At 39.8% G+C, this 27,683-nt stretch overlaps 2 long non-coding RNA genes across 3 annotated transcripts in view; both read right to left on the minus strand.

Moving 5' to 3' along the window:
• Positions 1 to 1,346: 1,346 nt before the first annotated feature.
• On the minus strand, positions 1,347 to 21,185 carry LOC128780018 (uncharacterized). 2 transcript variants are annotated; one of them, XR_008426017.2, is made up of 5 exons: positions 20,531 to 21,185; positions 10,271 to 11,373; positions 8,876 to 9,097; positions 5,467 to 5,667; positions 1,540 to 2,751 (listed from the first exon to the last, which is right to left on the minus strand). It is a non-coding gene; the product is annotated as an uncharacterized lncRNA (long non-coding RNA). The 2 variants fall into 2 exon arrangements; XR_008426016.2 differs by lacking the exon at positions 20,531 to 21,185 and having other exon boundaries at positions 1,347 to 2,751; positions 10,271 to 12,464.
• A 26-nt stretch (positions 21,186 to 21,211) lies between these two features.
• Positions 21,212 to 27,683, minus strand: part of LOC128780019 (uncharacterized) — a 50,112-nt gene continuing 43,640 nt past the window's right edge. Inside the window, exon 5 of the long non-coding RNA XR_008426018.1 lies at positions 21,212 to 21,582. This is a non-coding gene — a long non-coding RNA (uncharacterized lncRNA). The remainder of the gene's footprint in view (positions 21,583 to 27,683) is intronic.

Below are 27,683 nucleotides of genomic sequence, written 5' to 3' on the forward strand. Positions count from 1 at the left end.
CCAGCAACCCAGGCATGTGCTCTGACTGAGAATCGAGCTGGAGACCCTTTGGTTTGCAGGCCAGCGCTCAATCCACTGAGCCGCACCAGCCAGGGCTATTATGAAATCTTTTATTACAAAATCTTAAGCATGTGATTCTGTTAACATAACAATATCATCCTCAAGGACACCATAGGACATTGCAGGTGAAATGTTCAAATTAAAGCTATAAATTATTACACCCATATTATTATCCTACCAACCACACTCAAGCAGACCTTACTTCTGCTACACCCTGTGTGTGCATATACATGTGTGTGTATACATGTATGTGTGTGTGTATATATGTATATAAAATCAGTGCAATCACTATTACAAGTGATATTTCAAACTCCTAAATCACTACAGGGAAAAAGAGGACATGTACTTTGATGAATCTAGCAAAAAGTGATAAAAATAAAAATAAAATGACAGAATTATTAATAAAATATTATGGAATTGCAGTAAATATGAAAGTTTTAATTATGAATCAAAAGGTAGACATTATCAGATGGAGGAAAAATATCATCGTGTGCTATTTTGAAAAGATATATCTAAAACAAAATAAGACAGAAAAGCTGAAAATACTGGAATGGATAAAGATACACCAGACAAATGCTAACAAAAATCTATTAATAGAAGAAGTGGCAAAGAAATGTAAGCCAAAAAAAGCATTGAGTGAATAAAAGAAGGTATCTTTATGTTGTGAATTAACACAATCCAACAAACAGATAATCATGAAATTTAATGCATTGAAAAAGAATTTCAAATATGTAAAGTAAAAAAGGTTAGAAATAGGAGACTGTGATAAAACTGAGATTTTATATACTTTTATCAGAAAATTTAGATTAGCAAATACATAGGGAAAATCTGAATCGCAATTAAAATATTTGATTTACTATGTATAAATACGATGTAATATTACCCAAACAAAAAGTACATTTACTTCAATTGCCCATGGAATATTTATTTTAAAATTTTACATTCGGATGCAAAATATACCAAAATGTATAATTCATGCAGGAAACATTCTCCATCCATGAAGCAGTATAACTAGTAATAAGGAAAACAAGCATAGAAAAGCCAAACGTCAATGAAAACCTAACCATGGTGAAATATATAAATATACTTCTAAATAACTTGGGTGAGAAAGGAAAATGAACTACAGATAAGATATCTAAAGAATGACTATTATCACACTGCAAGTGAAAACTATGTGATACAGTCAAATGTATTTACAGGAAAATTTATGATTTAAATGCACTAAATAGAAAATGAGAAAGACTAAAAAGTAAACTGAACATCCACCTCAATGTAGAAAGAGATCAAACAGAAGCGAAGACCTTAGAAAGAAGGAATGAACAAAAGCAGGAAGTGATATTTTTTAAAACATTTGTTTTTTAATAGTTAAGTAAAAGCAAAATATATAAACAGTCCTATTAAGGAAAAGAATAAAAAAGAGGTATTGCCGTATATATGCAAATTCATACACATTAGAATATTTTACATAAAACTTACAAACAATACATTTAAAAATCCAGATGAAATGGAAGAGTTTTACAAACAGACAAAATTGACTGCAGGAAATAGGGAAAACTTGAACAGACTCATCATCAAAGAAACTGACAAGAGGATTTACTACATTGTTACTCTCCCGCTCCCTAAACAAACACGAGGACAAAATGTTTTTATGGGTGAGTGTTACGAAACGTTCAAGGGAACGGTTTGTGTCTAATTTACTTAGACTGTAAACTAAGAAAAAAAAATGTTTAAGTTGATTCACAGGGTAATACCATTGTGATATTAAATCAGGAAAAGGAAATTACACAAAGGAAAATAATAAATGAGAATTTCCCAGCAAGTGTGCACATGGGTGTCCCGAGGATGGGTTTTGTGAGTAACAGGATATCTTCCAAGCCCTTGGCGGCAGACAGGCAGAGCTTGGAAGCCAGTTGCTTCTGCCCTGAGCAATTCTGTCCGTTTACCGCAGTGTGCCCTGATGTGAAAAAAAGTCGAAGGCACCACTCTAGGGACCTGTTAATACAGAGCTTTAGGTGCGACACGAAATACTGGCACACACAAAACACTGCCACCAAGTCAGTTGTATTCCCAGAATGCAAGGATAGCTCAACATTAGGAAACCTATCCGTGTAATTAACTACACTAGTGGATTAAAAAGAATAATCATATTATCACCTTGGCGGATCCCAGAGAGGGCATTTGATAACATTCTACATCTGTTTCTGACAAAACTGTAAGTCAGTCAGGAATCAGGAATAGAAGGGTGTTTCCATAAGTTGAAACAGTGTATCTATCAGAAACAATAGGAATCGTATCTGAGAGTGAAACAAGGAGGTATTGCTATTAAAGTGAAAAACAAGAGGAGGCGGCCTGTTCTTTATTGTCAGTATAAACCTGCATTCTCCTGCGAGTCGTAAGATCTTTACCGATGTGCCAAAAAGAAAACCAAATCACAAACAACCATTTGCAATGAAAAGACAAACTTTTTCTTATTTACAACTGACATGATTATGTAGCTAGGAATTAAAGATAATTCACGGGGAAAAGCACAGACATAAGAACAGAGTTTAATATGATGCCTGGATAAAAGAGAAATGCAAAATTCTGTATTGCAAAGATGCCACTTCTTGACAGGTTATTCAAAAGGTCCGAGGCACTTCCAGGGAATTTTTTTCTTTATACCAGAGTTGACAAGTTGACTCTATAATTCATCTGGAAAAAGAAAATATAGAATAGCCAAGTAAATTCTGAAAAAAGAAAAAGAAGAATGAAGAGAAGCCCTATCAGATTTCAAAACATATCATAACGCTCCAGTAGTCATTTAAGCAGTGAGGTACTAGTGCAGGAATAGCCAACAATGGAATGAAAAAGAAACATAAGAAGCATGCCAATACAGCTTATGATGAAAAGAAAATTCCTTAAAGGAGTTCATCATCACCAAGTCCTTATTATATGAAATGTTAAAGGGACTTATCTAAGAAAAAGAAGATGATCAAAAACTATGAACAGGAAAATGACAACAAACTCAAAACTATCAACAACTGAACCTAAAAACAAAAACAAAAACAAAAACAAACTAAGCAAACAACTAGAACAGGAACAGAATCACAGAAATGGAGATCACATGGAGGGTTATCAGTGAGGAGGGGAGGGAGGGAGAGAGGGGGGAAAGGTACAGAGATTAAGAAGCGTAAATGGCAGGTACAAAATAGACAGGGGGAGGTTAAGAATAGTATGGGAAATGGAGAAGCCAAAGAACATATATGTACGACCCATGGACATGAACTAAGGTGGGGAATGCTGGTGGGAGGGGAGGTACAGGGCGGAGGGGAATAAAGGGGGGGAAATGGTACAATTGTAATAGCATAATCAATAAAATATATTTAAAAATAAAAGTAAATGAATAAAATCTTTTTTAAAAGTAAAAAGAAAAAGGGGAAAGGTACAGAGAATAAGTAGCATAGATGATAGGTGGAAAATAGACAGGGGGAGGGTAAGAATAGTGTAGGAAATGTAGAAGCCAAAGAACTTATAAGTATGACCCATGGACATGAACTATAGGGGGGCAATGTGAGAGGGAGGGGGTGGGCAAGATGGAGTGGAGTGGGGGGGGAAATGGGACAACTGTAATAGCATAATCAATAAATATATTTAAAAAGAAAAAAAGTAAAAAGAAAAAGAAAATTCCAAATTAGTGTAAATATAATTCAATACAATAAATAAGTTAGGAAAACTAGTTATGACTTCTGAAAAAAATTAATGTAGGTCCCTATTGTCCATCATACACACTCACACCAACAGACACAAAACAATTCCATATGGATTAAAGGACTAAGAAATAAAATATGTAAAATATTAGAAGAAATATTGAGCCATATTTTTATAATCTTGGTATGAGACAAAAACCAAGGAACTACAAAAGAAAATTTAAAATGTTTGCCTATTTACATAATTAAATCTTTATGGCAAATTGCATCATAAGTGAACTTTTAAAAAGACAAAGGACAGACATTTGCAATACATAGCAGACAAAAAGGATATGATCACTAATATTCAGAGACCTACATACCAACAAGGAAAATAAAAGATAAATGACTCAAAAGAAAAATATGCAAAAGAGATGAACAAGAAATCTCCAAAAGAATACAAATAGCTAATAAATATATTAAAAGGCGCTTAACTTTACTAGTGGGTAGGGAAAAATAAAGGCATGAGATTGAATTTTTCATCCAAAATGCTGACAAAACTAAAAAGAATAATAGTGTCCAGCATGCCACAAAGGCCATTTAGTTCAAAGTCTTTGATCTAGCAGGTATATTTCTAGCTCATAAAAATACTTCTAAGCATGCAAAAGATAGATTTAAAAGAATGCCTTGCACAGCATTATGTATAATAGCAAAAAACTGTTAACCTAACGATCTGTCACATGGAAAGAGTTGAATAAATTATATAGTGCAGCCTAGTACGGAATAAAAGGTTTTCTTAGGCTCTGCCGAGAATAAAGGCCAATCGGCCACAAAAGTAGGCAGTACAGAGCTTTATTTGGGGTTTGCGCTACCAACGAAATTCTCTGATCTGCAGAGTGGGGGCCTGAGAAGTCCTACCCAGCAGGGAATATGGCGGGGCTTTATACACCAAAATTCTGATTGGCTCCCCTCAAGGGCTAGGGATTGGTCTCCTGGAACAAAGCCGCGATCCATCATTGGTGGTTCTCCTGGAATCCGGCTGTCAGTCGGATATCCCCACCCATCCTGATATTCTGACATCTTTGATAGGATAAGGGGTGGGCTTAGGTTGCCAGGGGGATATCCCCGCCCACCCTGACATGGAATTCTACTAGCTGTTACAATGACTTTCTATTGAACAGGAAAGGAAGGGGAGACAGGACAGCAAGTTTGGAATAGTACAGTGAAATCGTCACTTAACTTCATAGATAGGTTCTTGGAAACTGTGACTTTAAGGGAAACAATGAATGTATAATGAAACCAATTTTACCAGAGGCTGTTGGATAGAAACAAGAGTTTAGTGCCTATGGTCCATTTCTGGTCACAAAAACATCACCAAACTTGTAAATAAAGACCCAAATACTTGTAATATCAAACACTGAAAGAAACAAATGTGAGCCCCGACTGGTGTGGCTCAGTGGGTTGGGCCTCCTCCCGCAAACTGAAAGGTTGTGGGCTCAATTCCCGGTCAGAGCACCAGCCTGGGTTGCAGGCCAGTCCCGGGCTGGGGGTGGGCGAGAGAAGATCAATGTTCTCTCGCACATCGATGTGTCTGTCCCTCTCTTTCTCCCTCCCTCACCTTCTCTCTAAAAATAAATTTTTAAAAATGCTTTAAACAAAAGAAGAACAAGTAATGTGAGCTATACATACAAGTACATTTAAGAAAGATAAATAAAAACAAGTAACGGAATAATTTTCCAACCTGCTTATTTCTAGTTCAGGGTCACAGGTGACTGGAGTCTCTCCTGGCAGCTCAGGACAAAAGGCGGGGTCCACCCTGGACGGGACGCGTTTCCATCGCAGGTCCTGTCTCACACATCTACACTCCCTTAGACGGGAACACCGCAGACGTGCCACTCCACCTCATATGCACATTTTGGGGTGTGGGAGGACACCGGAGTCCCTGGAGAAAACCCACGCAGACATGGATAGAACGTGCAAATCACACAGACAATAGCCCCGCCCAGGAATCCATTTTTTTTTCCTCATCAACTTCAACAAAAGAACATTGAACAAAACAATGTTATTAGAGGACCTGCTTTATGTATAGGATGGTTTCATTTTGTAAAACACACAAGAACACATTTACACATACGGAAAATAGCTTGGAAGAGACAAAGCAGACATATCATCATGCCCGGCCCTGGGCAGTGGGCCTGGGAGAGGGATCTTTCCACTTGTTCCTTTATATACTACGGCCCAGTTTACTTTTATAATAAGCACGTGATACTCTGGTAACAGATAAATACCAACAGAATGTCACTCTATAACATTTGGATTTTAAAAACTATAAGGAAACATGAAAATGCTATATGAAACCTCACTGCCCAGAGGCAATTATTACCATGTCAACACTTTTTCAGTCCCTGTTATGCATTTCTGGCATACCTGAGATATTATTCTATGTAATTTGGGGCTTGTTTTTCAATTAGTATAATATTGTATATATTCCATATACAAAATTTAGAAAATAGAGAGCCACAAGGGAATAAAAAGTACATGTATTCTGAACACCCAGAGATAATTGCTTAAGGAAAATATGAAATTCAAGTGCACAAAACTGGATTAAGAATAATCCATGCACGCCGTCATAGATCATGCATACTGTCTCATTTCTCCATGCATAGCCCTCATTTAGTGTTATCCAGTAACTTGTTACTTAGTTTCCATAAAAATCATACAATTATTGAATAGTCAATAATATGCTTTTAATTAATTAATGAACACACACGCACTCACCCATCAAACCCGAGCACTAGGATACTGCCAAACACCTCAGTTCACCGCTGTGATGCTCTCCTGTTCTGACCCCCTTTCCTCAAACCCCATGACCGTTATCCTGAATTTTTTATTGCTATTCTTATGCTTTTTAATAAAATATTTTAATCCCCAATATATGTGCCTAAATCATATACTGTTTTAGTTTACTTTTTTAATAATAATATAAACAGGATGTCCAGTTATATGTAGTCTTCTGGGACTTGACATTTTATTTAACATTAGAGAACTAACATCCATCCCTGTTAATACTGTTGAACTGTAGTGTATTCGTTTCCCTGCTGTGTAGTATTCCATTGTGCACAGAAACCCCAATTTACCGATTTTCCTTTTGGGGCACTTACTACAAACACTTCAGTGTATATCTAAAATAGTGTATATCCTGAGGACATTTATATAGTTTCCCTCCCACAAAACTTTAATATTATATACATTCGTGTGACCTATTCCTCTCACTAATGAGACCTTGTGAACATATTCCTGTTCTAGTAAATATGCCTCTGTGGCATCAGCTGAAACGACTGCATAGTATTCCAGCACATATTTACAATATAATTGTATTTATCCACCCCAATTGTTGAGCATCTCAATTGCTTAGAATGCTTACGCTGTGATAAGCTTTATGATGTACATATCCTTTAGATTAGCAAGTGGCCTGGGAAGAATTATTGTAAGTGATATCTGAACAGCTCTGCACACACATTGAGTACAGGGCCTCCAGCTAGGATGAGACAGTTTGCATGCTGCACAACAGAGGCGCTCATCACAGCACTTTTCATAATACAAAACAATGGAAAGAACTTAAGTTATAAGTAAATAAGTCATGTATTAAAATTATGCTATAGATGCACAGTTACTGATATAGAAAGATGTTTGTAACTTACTGAGTGGGAAAACTAGGTTACATGGCAGTATCATCTCATTTTGCAAAATAAAACAAACACACCTGTGGAACTACGCAAGGACGTACACTAACATTTTACAGCATTATCTGTGAATATTGAGTTCATTGGAGATTTTAGTTTTTTCACTGTGCTTGCTTATTTTTTGAAACGTTTTCAACAGTAAAACTTGATTACATGTGTAAATTAAAGATAAATAAAGAATGATTTTGTGCACAATCAGTAAAACTTTTTCCTGAATATAACATACTTTCATACTATAAGAACTATGGAAGAAAAAATAACAAAGAATTAAATAAAAAAATCACACATTATTCGATCTACCTAGACATAATTAGTTCACAGACTACAATGGATTTATTTCTAGTCATTTGTCTCTGATTATACCTTTAAAATAACTGCAATCTCACTTTATATAATCTGTATCCTGGTTTTTCACTTAACATTGTATAATATAAACTGACCATAAATATTTTAATGGAATAATATTCCATCACATGGAAATAGCGCATTTACTTAATTATGCCTTCAAAGTTAGACTCTAGGTTGTTCTGTTTCTAACTATACGAGATAACTGTGGGAGGCACGTCTTTGTACATGAATTATCCGCATTTTAGATAATTCTGTTGAGTAGATTCCTTGAAGTGAAAATACTAAGTCAAAGAGTACAAAAATTTATATAGCCCTTGATATATATTGCCAAAATTGTACTTACTATATATTCTAAGGCAGCATGAAATAGTTGAGAAAAGAAAGTCAAAATACAGAGTCCGGCAGAAGTAAGGCCTGCTTGAGTGTGGTGGGTAGGGTAATAATAGGGATGTAACAATTTATAGTTTTCATTTGAACATGTCACCTAAAATATCACTGATGTGCTTGAGTATGATATTGTTATATTACAGAATCACAGGCTTATGATTTTGTAATAAAAAACGGACATCATTTGTGCCGGACCCTGTGCATGGATCCCATGCCCATCTTTAGTACTTGCTGCTTAACCTCTGATTAGGCAAAAACTGTTATATAAACACCTATCTTACCTAAGTGACAGAGTTGTTGTGATAATCAAATGAGAATATAGATTCTTTAGTCACCATAAACGGTACCTCCTCAGGAATGCTTTCTTTAACGTTCTAGACTCTCACAGCATCTGATACTCACTGCTCCTTCACGGCCTTGCAAAATTTATAAGTAACTGTTCAAATCATTTGAACACTGTCTCTTTCCCCCAGATGATTTTAAGTTCCATTAAAATATGCCTGGCACACATTTGGCGCTCAATAAATATTTGTTGAATTAATGGATTAATGAATGAACTGACAACACTTTGTAAACTAAATCATTAAACATTTGTAAGATGTTAGTAGTAGTAGTAGTAGTAGTAGTAGTAGTAGTAGTAGTAGTAGTAGTAAGTAGATTTCATTATATTACCTACTGAAAATTTCATTATATGGCTTTAATGCTTGTCATGCCAACCAGAGGTGTGGGTAGCAATGTTGCTGGAAGCACCTGATAGTAGCTGAGACTCGGAGAACCAAGTGGTTAGTACTCTAGGTCAGCACGCTTGGAGTTAAGGAGCTGTAGTCACCATTAGTCAGACACAAGGCAGTGGGAGGAATCCAAGAGGTCTGTGAGATTTGAAGCAGGTGGATCCTGGAGGTCAGAAATAAACTAACGGTAAGTGGTCTACAGAGTACGGTGTACACGGGAAAACGGTCAGAGATAAGGAATCAAAGTAGACGGGACAGTTAAGTTCCAAGCACCAGAACTCAAAGCATGGAGCTACGAATATGATTCTAAAGCGAAGGGCTCCCCTATATTATGTCTACCCAGACTGAAAATGGTATGGGGAAGTGTTTGTGCCTAGTTCCATGTACATGAGCGAGGGAATGATAATAGCTAGTTGAGGAATGAGATCTGTGAATACAAAAAAATAGGTTCTCATACTGATAAAATACAGTAAGACCATTTGTATGTAAGATTTTGTAACAGTCTACACATGAAATGGGAGCAGTCAAGCTTTGGATCTCATAATCCTCATCTTGATTTCCAACAGCAGATATTATAGCACAGTGGTTAAGGATCATGGACTCTGAGAGCAGGCTAGTTGGGTTCAAATCCCAGCTCCATCATTTATTAGTTGTATCCTTTGCACAAGTTACTTCACCTGTGTGTGCCAGTTTCCTCATCTGTAAAACAGGGATGGCAGTACCTACCTCAATGGGTTCTTGTGAAGATTAAATGAGCTGATGCATGTAAGGACCTTAGAACAGTGCCTGGATATAGCAAATGCTATGTTAAGTGTTATTATTATTCACTTAAGACCAAAGAAAAATTGGTGCTATAAAAAGATACATTGTATATTATCCACTGTATGTTAACTTTAGCTAAAATTAAAAAGTCTCTAAATAGTTTTCTCATTAAAATAAGACTTTCACTTGCACCTAAACATAATTGACTATACTAAAACTGTAAGCATTAATAAAGTCGCAAAATTTATCACAGCAATCCCATATGTGTTTATTTCTATAGAAGCTGTTTTATGACGATTATATTTTAAAGCTGTAAAGAAAAAATACACACTTCCTAATAGCAAAAAACACTATTAGGCTGCAGTACAGTCAGTCCATAATACCTGGTCTATAAAAAGGGATGCCATCATAAATTTTTTGAAGCTAATTCTACTAGAAACAGGGATATTTGCGTTGGAACACTTGTACGTGGAAAGATCTGAACATGAAAAGGCTCACACTTGGGAAGACTAATTTTGAAGTCTGGACCTGGGGCAAGTTTGAAAGACCTGGACTACGGAACAAGTTAGAATACCTGGATATTGTAGACACTGGAAGACCTGAATGTTAGAAGATCGGTACACTGGCGATGGAAGACGTGGATATCTAGGCCACTGTTGGAAGAATGGGTAGTTGTCGGAAGATGTGGAGATGCTGGAAGACGAGCAGATGCTGGAAGCCCTGGAGATGCTGGAAGACTTGGAGGTACGGGAAGACATGAATTTTCTGGAAGGCATGGCTTAGTTGGAAGATGTAGATTTTCTGGAAGACGTGCCTTTGCTGGAAGACGTGCCTTTGTTGGAAGACGTGCCTTTGTTGGAAGACGTGGATGTTCTGGAAGACGAGGATTTTCTGGAAGACGTGGCTTTGTTGGAAGACATGGGTAGGCCAGAAGGCATAAATCTCATGGAAGACACAGCTTTTTGGAAGACAAAGATTTGCTGGAAGATAAGGATTTGCTGGAAGACATGGTTTCTCTGGAAGTTGTGGATTTTCTGGAAGTCATGGATTTGATTGAAGACATGGATAGTCTGGAAGACCTGGAAGTGATTGGAAGGCATGGATTTCCTGGAAGACGTGGCTTTTCTGGAAGACGTGGATTTTCAGGAAGACCCGAATTGTCCGGAAGACCTTGACTGTTCGGAAGATGTTGATTTGCTGGAAGACTTGGAGGTTACTGGAAGACACAGATCTCAAGGAAGACATATATTTGTGGAAGACAGAGATTAACTGGAAGACATGAATTTTCTGGAAGACGTAGCTTTATTGGAAGACCTGGATTTAGTGGAAGACATAAATTTTGTCCAGAAGACATGGATTGACCAGAAGGCTGGATTTGGTGGAAGACACGGATTGGTTGGAAGATCTAGATTTTTCTGGAAGATGTGGATAAGTTGGAAGATCTTGAAACCATTGGAAGACGTGGATTTTTCTGGAAGACGTAGATTTTCCTGGAAGATATGGAAGATGTAGATTTTGTGGAAGACCTGTAATTGCTGGAACACTGGATTTGCTGGAAGACGTGGCTTGTCTGGAAGGCGTGGATTTTCTGGAAGACTGGGATTAGCTGGAAGACCTCAATGTTGTTGGAAGACTTGGAGTTGCCGGAAGACCTTGACACTGGCGCCATTGGAAACCCTGGACATTGGAGACATTGGAAGCACAGGATGTTGGAGACATTGGAAGCCCTGAATTTTGGAGATATTGGTTATTCTGGACATTGGAGACTTTGGAGGCCATGAATGTTGGAGTTCATGGATATTGGAAGCCCTGAACACTAAAGACATTGCAAGCCCTGGACCTTGGGAGCCCTAAACATTGGAAGATATTGACACTAGAAGATATAGACATTTTGAAATCCTAAAATCAGAAACCCTCAATATTGGGAAATATTAGAAAACTTGAAAATTGACATATTTCTATTAAAAGACATAGAATTTGAAAGATGTGATTTTCATGATGCTGTAAGTCAAAAATGTTGGAAGCCCTGGATATGAGGTGGCCTAGACCTTAAGAGATCAGGTTGTTAAGAGACCTAGTCATTTAGATATTGGGGATGTTGTAACACCTGAATGTTGAAAGACCAGGTTTTTGGAGATATTAAAAGACTTGGGCGTCGGAGGGAGTGGTAATTTTAGAAGACATTGTAAAATCAGAATTTAGGAGACACTAACATTTGCAGGAACTGAATGATGTAAGTGCTGGAAGATACTGGAAGAGCTGGATTTGGACTCAATGAAATACATAAGCTCTAAAAGACCGGTATGTAGGCAATAATGGAGAACTGGAAACAGAATAAAACTGGAGGTTAAAACTCTGGACTCCGAAGGTCAAGACCTAGAACCTGAAGGTTGATTGTTGGAGATACTAGAAGACCTAGACTTTTAATGACTGATATTTAGATTAGAAACCATTGGCATTGGAGATGTCGCAGGCTAAAGAATGAACGATATGGATGTTGTAACATTTAGAAGATGGGGCAATTAGAGACGTTGGAGGCTCTGGAGCACAAAGACCTGATGTTAGAGATGCTAAAGAATTGAAAAGCCTAATCTTACAGATATTGAAAGGTCATGTTGAAAGATATTGGCAATGTTGAAAGACATTAGCGTATTAGAATCTGATCCTACATTTGAAAACATACCAGAAGGCTATTGTAATAGACTTTTTGACTATGGCATTTGTTTCACTAAAAAGCACAGGGAAAGGCCATTCTAGAAAGATGACAGAGAGGAAGCAGGGAAATTCAAGTTAAAACAAGCACTTTCAATGGGCTGGAACCTATCTTAGTCTCAACAAACTGGCCTTCAGGGTCTGCACTGGTTCACAGGATGGAAATGAAGAATTATCAAAGAATAAGCATATTGCCCTGACTGGTGTGGCTCAGCGGGCTGAGTGCCGGCCTCTGAACTGAAAGGTGAGTTTGATTCCCAGCGAGGGCACATTCCTGGGTTACAGGCCAGGCCCCCAGTAGGGGGCGAGCAAGAAGCAACTGATCAATATTTCTCTCACACACCGATGTTTCTCTCCCTCTCTTTCTCCCTCCCTTCCCCTCTCTCTAAAAATGAAAAAAAGAAAAGAATAAGCAACATCAAGGTTAGGGAAACTACTTAACTTCAGATCAGGGGTCAGTAAACATTCCCTGTGAAGGGTAGGATATCAGTATTTAAGGTTTTACAGGCTGTACGGTTTCTGCTGTAACTACTCAAATCTGCCATTGTACTGCAGCTATAGGCAATATGTAAATGAGTGGGTATGGCTTTATTATTTTTTAATTGGGCCAGTGTTGGCCCAAGGGCTTCAGTTTGCCTGGCCTAGATCTAGATGCCAAAGCTAGGGTATGGGAAACTTCAGTACATTCCAGGCGAGCAGTCACATGCAGGAGAATGTATACAACAGTCTGGAGCCCGATGGTAAATACATACACATACACTACGCATGTGATGATATTCAGGAGATGAGGCTGCCCAGAAGCTAAGACTGGAGTTTAGATCTCAACTTAATTGTTCAGGGGCCCGAACAAGGAGATTCGTCTTCAGAGCCAAAATTAAGTGGCTAGCCCCCCCAGACAAGGGGGGCTAGGGTTCAGTGAGGATGAACTAATTTAGTAGGCTAGAAGCTTAAGAAGAAAATTAAAGAAACTCACCCCCACAGACTGCAGTTCTGCTGCTAGAACTAAGCACCACTCGCTCTAAGACACAGACCAGCCAGCCCAGGGCAGACAAGCAGTCAGTGGCAAACCCCTCACTCTAACTCCCACGTTCTCATCATTACGACACTCATCATAGCACTGCCAATGAATCAAGAGCTAATGCTAAGTGTTTGCAATGATGGAGGAGGACAAGAAGGAGGCTACAGCTTGGTAGGCACATCTCAGGCACTCTGCCTTTAGGTGATGTCTAATTTCTGATCTTACCCACCAGAGATTGAGTGACAAGCTTAAGAGATCAGGGTTGACCCATAGGCCGAAGATCCTTAGTGTATAATCAGATAGGGCTGAGGAAGGCAGGGACTGTCACATACACTGCCTGAAGGAGACACTGGCAGACAAAGGTGATTAAGGGACTCTGGGGCTAAGCAATGATGTATAAAGGTTAAGTAGTTGATACACAGGAGAGGGCAAAAGTAGGTTTACACTTGTGAGTCTGAGAAACACAGAGCTTATGCTTGTGTTATTATTTACTGGACCTGCATGTCTTTTTCCGTATGAACTGTAAACATACTTTTGCCCACCGCTGTATAGACAGTGGGCAGCCACTGAAGAGTTTTGAACAAGGAAGTAACAGATTCAGAATCGTGCACAAGGGAAGTAGGTTCATCAGCAAGTAGCTAAATACCAAAGACTACTAGATATATATACTAGAACAACAAGGACTCCAAGATAAAACACTCCCAGGGCTGGGATGTGAGTTATGAGGCCGCTACAGTCATCCAGGTTAAGGGATAGCGGGGGCTGGGGTTAAGGCGGTGGCAGCGCTGGTGCTCAGCAGACCCAGCATCAGAGTTACAAGGAATACTCCTCATTCTGGATGCCGCTGTTTTCAACTTCTTCAATCACGGAACACATGAAACACAAAGAAGTTCAGAAGATAGTTCTGAGGAGTTGTCCTCACCTAGTAAGATTACTTAGGCATTCAATTCCCTCAAAGGCTAAAAGCTTGTGCTTTAAGCAAAGCAGTTCCTATATAGTTTTACCTGTAGCTCCTATCCACATGAGTGACTTAATGATCTTAAAAGTGAAACCAAGTTGATGGGTTATTTTCTAGAGAATAGGAATACTGTAGATGTGAAAAGCCGTTACCTTTAACCTCTAGATAAATAAATATCATGCAATGAAAACCACATTGTAAATATAGCATAGGAAATCACACCACAGGGCAAAGAGTAACATAGGGACAAATGAATTATTGTTTTACGTATCTCTCACAAGAATATTAAACATTAATTTTTATTCCTTCTGTCTTCTTAAAACCATCATGCATACCTTATTTTGAAAGAAATTAGATCAAATAGAAAAGTATTATAATTTCACAAAGACAACAATAAATCATTATATTTTAGTTCTATAATGCTTATCCATTATAATAATAACAGTGACAATTTATTGAGCGCTTACTATGTGCCAGGCACTGTACTAAGCATTTTATATAATCTCACAGCAAGCCTATAATGCAGGTATTTTTAACCCCGTTTTACAGATTTGAAACCCAAGTCTGGGATGGTTCAAAAACCTGCTCACAGTCACAAATCTGGTAAATTGAAACAGGATTGAAAACAGGTCTGATTCCAAAGCCTTAGGCCTCGTGCTGGCTTCTCATGCCCCAAGAGCCCAAGGGTTACCCTGCCAGGACTCAGCACCACTCACCCAAAAAAATGGAGTCCTCAGTCCAGGGCAGCCAAGAAGCCAGCGGCCAAGGCCTCACTCTAAGTCTATGTTCTTCTCATTATTGCATTCATCATTCCACTGCCAATTTAATCCAGAGCCAACTCCAGGTGTGTGCAATGCCGGGTTAATTCTTTCTCAGGCTTTATGTAATAATGCCAGAAAGATGAAGCGCAATGCCTCGGGCCCACTAGATCCACAATTAATTTCTCAATGTTTGTTATTCACTCTAATGAAATGTCCTATTTATCCTTTCATCTATTTTCTCTTTGACTTTATGGTTTCCAAGAACATATACACTTTGTTCACAGCACATCATATTTCTGAATTCCTAGATATACAACCAGAACGCACTGACTTCAAAGGCCATTAAAAGGTAATACTATGGAAAAGGTCAGTGATCAATGTATTTCACAGTGCAAACGTGACTCACGCACGCTTTTAGACTATACACACCGTAGAAGCCCTTCATTTGCAGGCAGCTGGTGACAGCCATGAAATCCAATGTCTAGTTAAAAGAGCCTTCTCTGCACCTTGAATTGAGAGCATTTGAAACAAACAAAAGGCTTTCTAAAAATAGAATGCCGATTTCCTAATATTTTCTGCAAATTTCAGCAGCCAGGGCCACCTTTTGTCTCCACTCTTTTTTTTTTTTTTTTTTGGCCACTTTTTAAATATTTTTGGAAAGGAGGAAATTCCCATGCCCTTCCTCATACTGAACACAAGAATTGACCTGAGCCATTTGATGACAAAAAGATTCTTTCCACTCGAACTGTATGTCAGCTACACTAAAATCAATTTTAACTTTTCAATTGGGGGGACTATTCTTAACTTTAAAAAAGAATAAAGAAGCACCTGCTTACACAGCAGTGTTAACAATTTGTATTTCTGCCACTCAGCCTATACCAACTCTCGCACCCTCCTATAGGTCCTGCTGGCTTGTTCAACTCAATCCTATTAAAATGGTCTATCATTTCCACTCATTAATGATACTTCTTAGATTATTTTAACTGGATATTGCCTTAAAGAAGAATTAGATGTATCCCAATGTTTTATTTCAATTGCCCTGAGCCCTAGACAAATGTTGTCGTGTATCAAGCCAAAGTCTAGGCATTCCTACAACAACTAAAACCATATACCCTATTTTTCAGACTAGAAGGCGCACCCACAGGACCATAAAATGCACCTAGGTTTTAGAGGAGGAAAATAGGAAAAAGAATCCCCATTGCACTGCCGCCCCCCTCCCCGCCCCCAGCGAGCCAGGTAAGCTACATTCAGACTATAAGGCACACCCCCATTTTCCTCCCACATTTGGGGGGCGTGCGTGTTATAGTCCGAAAAATACGGTAATAGTCAGTTTCCCATTACATGACTTCATATTCAGTTTCTGGTTTGTGCTGCTTGATATAAAATTTGATTTCTCCAATTCTAGTCAAATTAAGAGAAAAAATTGCTAAGGCAGCAATCTCAATGAATGGTACAGTTATCAGCAAAGCACATTCTTTAGAGGCATACACCACCACTGATTAGACTGATAAAACAATCACTGACTGACAAAGATTCACCTCTAGACGTGACTGACACTGTGCCAAATGACATTGAACCTGGAAACAGTAACTGCACAGAGCTGTCTGTTTTGGTTTATGAAGACAATAAATACAACATGTTAAAATGTTTTACTCAAAATATCTATTCATCATTATTCCCCATACACCTTGTAACTCAGAAGAAAAACAGCAATTATCACATAAAAAGAAACTCACAGGAGGTATTGCCTTTTCTTCCAGGAAGTTTATGCTATGTTTGTTTCCCCTCCTTTTTTTTTTTTTTCTATGACATCTATGTCTAACTCTCTTCTCTGGGAGGGACTAAAACATGGGCAAGCTAGAACCATATGCACAATTTTTAAAACAACAAGCACAAATGCAGTAATGCTACTACTGAGCCTTGGTCTCTATGAAAGGGCTTATGAAAGGGTTGGCCAAAACGGTCCTTTGGCTTTTTCCATGTGATGGCTCTAGTAGCGCTTAGCTGTCTTTAACTTCATTCGAAACAATTTTGTTACATTATATTGTGACAGCTGTCATATCAGTGTGCATTAAAAAGACTTATCAAAATGGGTTAATTTTTTATGTAGCTATCTTAATACTGAAGATGGAAGAAAAGAAGCAATATTTCAGCATATTATACTTTATTATTTCAAGAAAGGTAAATATGCAACAAATGCAAAAAAAAAAAAAGATTTTTGCAGTGTATGGAGAAGTTGCTGTGACTGATCAAACGTGTCAAAAGTGGTTTGTGAAGCTTTGTGCTGGAGATTTCTCATTGGACGATGCTCCACAGTCAGTTAGGCCAGTTGAAGTTGATAGCGATCAAGTAGAGACATTACTTGAGAACAATCAATGTTATACCACACGGGAGACAGCTGGCATATTCAAAATATCCAAATCGATAAAGTTATTGGTGAAAATAAAAAATGTGTCTTTTATGGAAAAAACTAAACAGACTTTTTGGCCAACCCAATACTTGCAAAAACCAACCAATGCAATTGATACACATTCCTGTCAAGGTAACAATGTCAGAGGTAGAAGGACCTTACAGACCAAGTGGTTCTATTCTCCCATTTGCCAGATAGAAAGTAAGAGTAGGGAGATTTGATTAAGAACATCCATTTACCTAGTGGCAAAGCAGAAACTTGAAATCAAGGTTTCCTAGCTCCTGGGCTCATACCATTTGCATTATATTTTCTATTATGATTCTGTGTAGACTTCAGGAGCTTTCAAAATATACAGACACTTGGCCCCATCCCTGATTCAGCATACCTAGGGGCAGGTCCCAGGAATCTGTATTTTTTTCCAAAGGTCCCCATCATGATTGTGATGTGCAGTCGGTGCTGAGAATCATTGTGACTTAGAGCAACAGTGTAACGGTCTCTGGCACTGTGACAAGTCACAAGCTCCAAAGCACCCTCTAATGCGGGGGTGTCAACCTCATTTTCACTGGGGCCACATCAGCCTCGCAGTTGCCTTCAAAGGGCCGAATGTAACTTTAGGACTGTGTACACATAACTACTCCTTAACGAGGGGCAAGGAGCTCGCGCTGCCGCCGGGTACAGACAAGGTATTGGGCCGGGTGCAAGGTGGAGGGCCGGATTCGGCCCGCGGGCCTTGTGTTTGCCACCTGCGCTCTAATGGGTTCTCATCTCTCATCTGTTTCTTTGGAACTTGTTGAGGAACATCTTCCATCTCAACTGTAACTACGCAAGCAACCCCTTTAACTTTTGTGTTTTTTTCCCTTTCCTCTGATCACTTCAAACTCACATATGTAGCCTATAATTCAGATCTCCATATCGGGGGGGGGGGGGGGGGTTTACTGGATTTCCACCATCTTTAAGGAAGAGGAAGTACTGATGTCTTTTTCTGGAGGATATTCAACTGTTCAAATCACTGAGAAGACCAGATACTACAAGAGAGAAGATTGATGGAAATGAAGTCTAGCAGCATCTCCGCCATGGTTAGGTACCAAAGTAAAGCCAGGAGTCCATTATAAATATACTGCCTTTCCAGACCAACCTTACACAATTGCTGAAAGACAAATTAATTGATATCAAATTAGTTAAAAGGAGAGGGTTTGGATCCTTTTTGTTGAGATAGCAAGCTAGGCTTAAACAGAATGAAAACATATTGCAGAATGAAGAATACAAAATGAAATTGATCAACCAAGTAGAGACCCCCTGCTCCCCAGGTACTAGAATTGACTCCTAAATCCCTCATTGTAGGAGAATTTGTGTTGGAGGAACTTATGACCTTTGGGGGAACTCAATGAGCTCTGGGGACTCACCGGGCTAGGGAAAGGAGTATTATGAAAGCTCAGACAATTGGCTTGTTCACTGAAATAAAACACTAGATAAAGTGAATCTTGATGGCATTGTACTAAATTTACATTGGCGATCGTGATTGTTGGGCAATTCATGTCTATTTCTCTCTGATCTCAAGGCGAGGACAATCATGCATCAGTGAAAATGCTGGTCATCCCAGTAGTGATAGGGAGAGAATTGAAAAAGTTGGATTTTGTCTGGAGATTAGCAAGCTCTGTCTTCTGCTCTACTTTCACCCTCTAGTACACAGGGGGCAAACACAGGGTCCGCGGGCCGAATCCGGCCCCCCACCTTATTTTATCCAGCCCGGCACCTTGTTTCTACCCAGCATCAGCACTGAGCTCTCACTTAACTGTTAAGGAGTAGTTCCATTTATACAGTCCTCAAGTTACATTCGGCCCTTTGAGGGCAACCGCGAGGTTGATGTGGCCCCCGGTGAAAATAAGTCTGACGCCCCTGCTCTATCTAGTGCGTGGATCAGCACACCAACAGAGCTGCTCAGAGCCTGAACCGCAAAGTTCAACTATCTGCGCACAGCCTTTCTGCCTGCTGCTTGTGGGAGGGGTTTGAGTGACACAGTCCAATAGTCCAAACTCTTCTTTCCTACTGAAACAAGTGAGCAGAGAGAAAAGACTTATTGACCTTTGTTTGAAAGTTTCCTATTACTGCTGTATAGGGTTGTGGGTAATTATTGAAGTCTTGCCTGACGGTCAGTAAATATTCCACCAAATGGCCTCTTTCCTCTGAATCATCATGGCATTTCGATTCACAGAGAGGTTACTTCAACATGCTTTGAGTTCCGCATGTTAACCTGCGCTGACCTCTTTTATCAACTTTCTCAACTATCTTCTGAGGGTGAGAACCTAACAGTTCAGCAACGCCACTTAATTCAATGTCTTCAAATGCTTTCCCACCTAAACGCTTTGCGGATGCTACAATATTTTCCATTTCTTCTACCGCTGGAAGGAAACCTTCACAATCAGGTACAACCTCATTCCAAATTTTCTGCCAAGCTCCATTAAAGGTTGATCATTTTATTTCTCTCACTATCCTTCTACTATCATTAAAGCATTACAAATGGAGACATTTTGCCAAGTTTCTTTTCCAGTAAATTCTGGTGTCTCTCATAAGATCTGCAAGTTAGGCAAACATACACCAAGTACAGTACATCGTGAACACTTCTAGCGCTCCCAGATGCATGGGTTGAAGGACTGCAGTTGTATTGAGACGGGCGGGGGCAGGGGAGAGGTGGAGATAAACTTTAACACAAGAATCAGCATTTACTATCGCGCTTTCGTCAGTGGGAGTAGTGTCCAGAATCAGCAACACTTTGAATTCAATATTTTTTTTTAGTTTAAATATTGTTTAACCTCAGGAGCAAGACATTTCAAAAAACTAGTACAAAAAGAGTGTCTCAGTGATCCAGATTTTATGGTGTCCCCTCATGTAGACAGAAAAGTGTTTCTCGCGTTCTCTTCTACCAGGATAAGGATTTTGAAATCTGTGAAGCAACATGGGTTTATTCAGAAACTTACCCCACGCGTTGGAACAAAGCAGAGCTTTGAGCTTGTCTTTTCCAGGCTTGAAGCCTCTGGTCTTTCTCACAACAGGTGTGCAAATAGGCACATGCTTCCAGAACAGGACCATTTCATCAGCATCAGACACCTACCTGTTCAGGCAAATAGCCATTTTCCTCCATGAGTTTCTCCAGGTATCCAGGATACTCTCAGCCACTTCTTTTCATACAGACTATAGCATTTCCTGAACCTATTCAACCACCATTACTTGTGGTAAATGTTAAAACTTTATATCCAGACCGAAATTTAAACTTGCATTTTGGTGAAAGAGGCCTATTCGGCCTCTTTCTGCTTTAGAAGCCACAAATACAAACCTCTTTCCATTTTGTCTATTTTGGCATTTCAAGTTATGTATGATTTTCTCAATGATCCCTGCATGACGCCCCTCAACTCGCTGGCCCTAATGACTTTCTCATTTCTCTCCATTGTATGAATCGGAGATTCATTAACACCAAGAAACGCCCTACAGAGGTCTTAGTTCCACGATTAGCAAGCACTGCAAGAACTCTCATTTTTGTTTGCAATACACATTGCCTCTCTTGCCCTCTCCACCAGTCTTGCATTTATTTCTGTCATCTACTTTTTGCTTTTTTGATTGGATGCTATTCTTCCCCAAACTTACGCAAATTTACGATTATTGGATATTTTGTGTCACTCAATGAATGGTACACAACACTAACTTGTAATTTAGGAGAAGCAAATGACAACATTCACGAGACAAATAAAAAGGGCAAAACAGCTTTTGCATGACTACGCGTGTGTGCTAGATAAGCTGCAAAGGAAGCAACAGACAAAAGAACAAGAGTAGAAGCAAGCAACTGAAATATCGGTCTCGTTACAAGACAACATAACGGTGACTTGAACTTGCGCATTGTTCCAAAACTCTCAAAGGTGCAGACTAGGTCAACTCAAATTTTGCACGGGAATGACTTGCAGTTGTGGAGAAATCATGCAACTCGGGAGTCAAGGTCAGGCCACCGGGCTGAGACGAGAAGCCCAAATATCACCATCTAGGAGAAAGCAGACACAAAAATAGGAAATGAAGTCAGGAACAGAGGCAGTCTGCTCAAGATTGTAAGCTAGAGCGGCAATAGAAATTTGGGATAATAATGTATGCCAAATTGCCCTTACAAAGGCTGACCCAATTTGCATGCTCACTAAGAGTGGATGAGAATCCTTTCCCTCCATATGCTCACCAACAGGGAATATTACCAACCATGGTGCGCCAAGCAGAAGGTGAATAACAAGGTATCTCATTTTTGTTTTAATTTTCATTTCTTTAATCATGCTTCCATATGGTAAGCCATTTCTGTTTCTTCAACTTTCCACTGTTTATATGTTTTGTCCATTTTTAATTTTTTTCTTGCTGATTTATAGGCACCATTAGCATATTAGGGAGCTCTTATTTTTAATTTTATGTTGCAAACATTTTGCCCACTCCTGTCATGTACTTTGTAATTTTATTTATTATTTCTTGTTACAAGGATGTTTTGAATATTTAGGTAGTCAAATGTTTTATACCTTCCTTTGAGAAGCTTGCTCTTCCCTAAGATGATAAAATTATATTCACCTAATGCATTCATTATTTTTATAGTTCTGTGGTATTATTTCAAGGTATTGAGGAAAATATGGACTATTCAATAAATGGTGTTAGAATAACTGACTCTCCATCTACAAGTGTCTGAAGGCCTCTCTCAGTGGTGTTTCCCCTCTTGACTAGAGACACAAAAGTTATGATAAAGTCAGAGCCCCAGAAAGACCGGATTAGGGGCTCAAGTCGGTTCTAGTTGGCCACTCAGTTTCTCCAGAGGTCAGTGTAGCTTGAGGAGGGGAGTGTTTCCAAATGAATAAAAAGTTACTATATATTTTTCTGCTTTAAGTTCTGTTCTGCTAGCAATCTATACTCCTGACTTTGAACTGAGGGATTGTACCAAGTCCTCAGGTCTCTGATCTCCTGATAATGGTTTTACTAATAATTTATAAATAGTCACGGTTTGGCACAACTTAAGCAATTTGAAAATGAACTGGCTGTTAGATGAGATTAGGTAACTACCATTGACTCTATTAGGGCAAATACTCATTTTTTGGAGGGAAAGCTGAAGCAAATACACATAATTATGTAGTGAGTAATTTATTTTAGGGAAAATGTTCACAATTGTTAAATTCAGGTGGTTGGTAGCTGAGCGCTCACTGCACCGTTCTATTTCTCTGTGGGTTTGAACAATCTCAAAATAAGAAAATGGGGTGTGCATACCTTATGAGTGCATGAAGTAATAATCTGATGTTTCGTGGCTACGTTTTTAGGCGCTGTAACATAGGTGCCTTTTCAGGTTAAATACAAGATGAAGAGTTACAACTAAAGAACAACTGATCATTGCAGGGAAATCACTTTAAAAGAAATGGGTTTCTTCTCTTTAAGGCAATAGATTACCGTATTTTTCAGAGTATAAGCTGCACCCCATTTGCCCCCCAATTTGGGGGGTGCGTCTTATAGTCCAAATGTAGCTTACCTGGCTAGTGGTGGGGCGGGGGGGGGGGGGGGGTCAGTGGTGGAGTGGGGTTTTTTCCCCTAGTTTCCTCCTCTAAAACCTAGGTGTGTCTTATGGTCCAGTGCGTCTTATAGTCCGAAAAATACGGTAAATACTGAAGCATTATGAAGCCTGAATCCCAGCATCAGTCAAATGGGAAGAGACTCAATTTCCAAGTATTCTAGTATTCTTTTTCTCCACCAAATTTGGACAAAATATAGTAATTTCACCTGAAACCAGATTATGTGAACCTGGGGACAGTTCACCTCTGTAATACTAATGACAACTGTTTTCTGTACCATACAAAAGATAAGAGATTAATGAAAGACAATAAGGAGCAAAGAAGAGCATGCAAACTGACAACCGTGGGTAGAGAGCAAGACTCCCCTATGTTTAACGAAATCACTGGGTAAAACTTCATTAAACCAAATTTCAAACGCTAGAATATCCTTCTACCCACAACATTCACTTAGGGTCAGAGTTTCATCCGGTGTTCTCTAACCTTGCTGAGAATACGTCACTTATGCGAGATTCTGGAGCCAAGGGAGTATGAAGAATAACATCTCTGAAATCAACTCCCTATGTTATCTTTTAGTTCTGCAAACAATATAGGAACTTGAAGCTGCTAGGATGGTAACAAATAATGGTATCGTCAAGTGCACCTCTCTTCCGGGTGGTTTTCCAAAGCACATTTGTCTACAGGGTTGAGAGTGCAACATCACTCTTCTGGCCCTTGTGAATCTAAGGCGCCCGGCCTGCTCCGTAAGGAGAAACAAAGCCCAGCTGCTTGAGCTCTGCAGTCATGAGCTGGACTGACTCTGCTTAAGGATCCAAAAGGGCAGGATGTTCTCAGGATGTTCTTCTGCCAGCATTTCGAACAAGAACAAGGTGGGGTTTTTTTAAAGAATTTATTTACTTATTTTTAGGGAGAAGAGAAGGGATGCAGAGAGGGAGAGAAACAGCAAAGTGTGGTTGCCTCTCGCGCGCCCCCCACTGGGGACCTGGTCCATAACCCAGGCATGTGCCCTGACTGGGAATCGATCCCAGGACTCTTTGGTTCACAGGCTGGCGCTCAATCCACTGAGCCACACCAGCCAGGGTGGCTGTTTGTTTGTTTGTTTGTTTTTAATGCTACACCCTGTGAGGATTTGTATGTACAAACAGGGTTGTGTTCATTGCAGCTTCTGTTGTGAAAGGACATTTGCTCTTAAGGGGGTTGTTTTTATACAGGCTGTGCAGAGCTCATTTTCCCCTTTGAGAAATCTTAAAACACACACACTCAACTGGTGAGGAGAGTAATGGGGGGAAAATGAAGACAACAGTAATTGAACAACAATAAAAAAAGAAATCTTATTTTTTTCAAATTTATAATCTACCCACAACGTATTTACTAATATGATAAAGATGTCATTCAACTGACTTTTGAGACCAAAGAGCAATAATAGAGCCCTTCAAAAGTAAACCTTCATGATACAAAATTTCAGAAATTCATTCATTCTCCTCAATCATCTCGTGCTGACAAAGAGCTTATCATGTACAAGGCCATGTGAATAAATACACTGATTAAAAACCCTTTGATCTCAAGGAACGTAGTGTTCTAGGGGAGATAAATATAACACGTATAAAGTAGAAAGCCACACATTCCATAAGAGTTGCAAAGAATGTGTTACGGGAGCCTGATCTACTTTATATACCCTGGTTCAAACCCTGCTTACCCCTCACCTGAAGAATGCTGTAATTTCCTAAGTTGCAGGTGGCAAACACAAGGCCCGCGGGCCGCATCCAGCCCTCCACCTTGTTTCATCCGTCCTGGCACCTTGTTTCTACCCGATGGCTCCTTGCCCCTAGTTAAGGAGTAGTTCCATTTATACAGTCCCAATATTACATATTACAGCCCTAATATTTTGGCCCTTTGAAGGCAACCACGAGACTGATGTGGCCCCGGTGAAAATGAGTTTGACACCCCTGTCCTAAGTCATCTGCCTGCCATTCAAGCCTATCCACCACAGTGCCTCCAGAGCAATGTTTCTAAAACAAGGGTCTAATCCAGTACTCCCTCCACTTTAAATGACTCCCATGAGTCCCCATGGCTTACTGCATAAAGTCCAACATCCCTCTGTACGACGGGTGCCTGTCTACTTTCCCAGCCTCATCTTTTCCTACCTCGTCCCTTGTTACCTACACGTCAGACAGCTAAGGGGCTCTACCAATCATCCAGATTTCTTTCATCTTCAACACTAGTTCAAGCACCACCTCTTCCAGGAAGCTTTCCCTGCTCCCTCCAGATGGCTCTGAAGCACGGACTGGAACCCTCAGAGGCTTCCTCCCACGCTTAACTATGATTACAGCATTTTGACATTTCACTGTAGTGCCATCTGTTTCCCTGGGTTTTAATCATTTCTGAACGCCCTGACAGTATCTGCAAGAGAATAGATCATTTCATTACATAAAAGGCTGACACCGGAAGGGAGTAAGAACTGCATGCGACACTCACAAAAGGGTTAGCATTTAAAGTGGCCTTTGAAGAATGGGTAGGATTTCCAGTGTGTGGAGAAGACGGTAAGCAAGTGCGAGGTAAGAGGGGGCAAAGGCGGAGGCAGGAAAATGCAGGGTGTGGGGATTAGGTGAGGTGAGGATAAAACATAGTGGCAGAAGTGGATAGTAAAAAACAAAATTGGAAAAGTCTGTTGAGGAAAATCAGAGAGGGCCTCAGATGCCTGATTTCTTTGGTGAGATGGAGTTATGTTTAAATGTCTTGGGTTTGGGTTTGCAATGACTAAAAAGCAGCTGTTGAAGATAAATCAGCTTCATTCTTCCTTGTTACTAGGTCTCAGCACAAACATTCCTACGGAAAAAAGTCCTAACTATTTGTGTCCTAAGTAATTTAGGGATATCACGCTGATATTTATCATCACGTTGGTATGTTCTTGCATTTTAACCTTTGATAACAAAGACAGTCACGAAACACCTTCAATTTCCTTCTATGGTTTGATGGGTCACTAACCAAATAGACATCCACAGTTCTTAATAATAATCTATTTTTCACATTAAAATTTCATGGAAAATTGTGCATATTTCTTACTGGGTCACAGGATATTTTTTACAGCTCTGAAAAATTCTACACCACAAAGTCAAATGGAGTCTATGCTGCAACAGTGCCCTCTGCTGGCTCCAGTGTGGAACAGCTAAACTCCAGGCTGAGAACTAACGCAGAAGCCAAGGTTAAGGGGGTGCGTGCAGTGGCGAGCAGGCCCGCAATGTCTGTACTTCTCCTTTCATGTTAAACAGAATGTTGACTTGATAGCTCCTCAAGGAATCGACTCACTTTAGCAGGCCAGGAATTGGGCAAGTGTTTTGACAAATTCCATTTGTTCCCTTCCAAAGATTTTAAGAAAAGGCACATTAATTAGAACAATAGTTTTCTGATCTCCTCCATTTGCTTTTTCTCTTTACGTCATTTTCACTGTCCTGCATAAGACAAAACGAAGCGTTTAGTTAAGGACTGCTTTAAGGAATCCAGCAATCAGCCTGGCTGGTGTGGCTCAGTGGATAGGAATCCAGCAATCACGGACCTAGTGCCCTTGTGGCTGGCCAGGTTCCAACCTGAAATACAGCCATGCAATTTCCTAAGGCTGGTGCTAGATGCCGTTTGCCCCATCTCTTAACCTTAAGGGTAGCAAACAATACAAAATCAGCATACAGTGGCTCCTCCTGATGACAACGGAAAGCAGCTTTTAGCCAGCACCTAGCACAACGGCGTCCTGCTGGGAATTAGATGACTTAATATGTTAATATGATAGGGGCAGATGCACTGTAAATCGTGGAGTGTGATCCTCATCAGAGGTGCTAGTATTGCAAGTTCAGACTGCCTGCAATTCCAGGAAATGCTCACAGCGGGCTAGAGAACAATGAGAAGTCCCCAAGTGCACAGGCACCCCCCTCTCTGCAAAAACAATTTCAAAACCCTTTCCTGGCTACCTGTGGTTCTTTTAAAACACCTTTTTTCAACCCAATTCTGAATAAGCCCTAATTAAGGGACCATAGGCTTCTCTTGTGTCTTACTTCTATGGGGTCTTGGGGGTTCCGATGCAGAGCTTTACAACCTGGGACCCTAGGATAAGTTCTTACTTTCGGTCACCTCCGAAGTCCATACTGTCCCTAAGGCCTCCATGAGCAAAAGCACGGGGCAGTGCTCCCTGAGACACAGGTGGTGAAGCAGCAGTCCCTCCTCCCTCCAGCACAGCCAGGGAGGCACGTACACAGGGCAAACCCAGCTCACTGCCACAGACACCAAACGATAGGTACCACAGAGGTCTGGGACTCGGGGCCACAGAGAGAGGAGGTAACCACTTCACAGTTGACTTGCAAAGCCTAGCCAAGTCATGGGATCAGATCGTGCCTTTTACATTTTCATATATTATTCATCATGGAAGTTTTCCATCAACTTTGAATGTTAAAGATATCACATTTAACATTTTCATCGATTATTGAATGCCTTGGTGACTCCTTAAAGTTTGCTCCTGAGGCTAGTGCCTCACTAGATGTGCCCTTGTCCCGGCCCTGGTGATTGGAGTGAGAGCGTT

This window comes from Desmodus rotundus, chromosome X (assembly GCF_022682495.2).
Source record: "Desmodus rotundus isolate HL8 chromosome X, HLdesRot8A.1, whole genome shotgun sequence".
Taxonomy (NCBI): Eukaryota; Metazoa; Chordata; class Mammalia; order Chiroptera; family Phyllostomidae; genus Desmodus; species Desmodus rotundus.